This window comes from Coturnix japonica, chromosome 2, assembly GCF_054131305.1.
Source record: "Coturnix japonica strain WE chromosome 2, WE-NBRP24, whole genome shotgun sequence".
Classification (NCBI taxonomy): domain Eukaryota; kingdom Metazoa; phylum Chordata; class Aves; order Galliformes; family Phasianidae; genus Coturnix; species Coturnix japonica.
This window is the reverse complement of record NC_140664.1, coordinates 10,841,010-10,841,452: the sequence shown is the minus strand read 5'-3', so window position 1 is coordinate 10,841,452 and position 443 is coordinate 10,841,010.

Below are 443 nucleotides of genomic sequence, written 5' to 3'. Positions count from 1 at the left end.
CGGGGGCGGAGCCGCTCGCCGCCGCCCCGCCCGTCAGCGGCGGACACCCGGCGGAGGCCGGTCCGGGCCCGCGGCCGTGTCCGACTTAGCGCCGGGCTGCGGCCGTGGGCTGCTTCGACGGGAGCGACGGCAGCGCTGCGTGCTCCCGAGCCGCCGGGCCGCGGGCGGACGGGGAAGACAGAACCCGCACGGCCCCGTTCTGTGGCTGGAGGTGGAACTTGGCCATCGTCTGCTTCCAGCCAGCTCGGTCACGGCGCTGTCGGTTCCAATGAGTACTTTTCAAAGCACCCTCATTACAGACTGTGAAGGCTGCTCTGAAAGTAATGCCTCCTGTTGTTTAATGTGGAAACGACAACAAACACACAAAGAGCACATAACACTGGAGGATAGAGCAAATTCCCAGCTAAGAAACACTGTTTTTCATCAGTCACCACTGTCAGCTA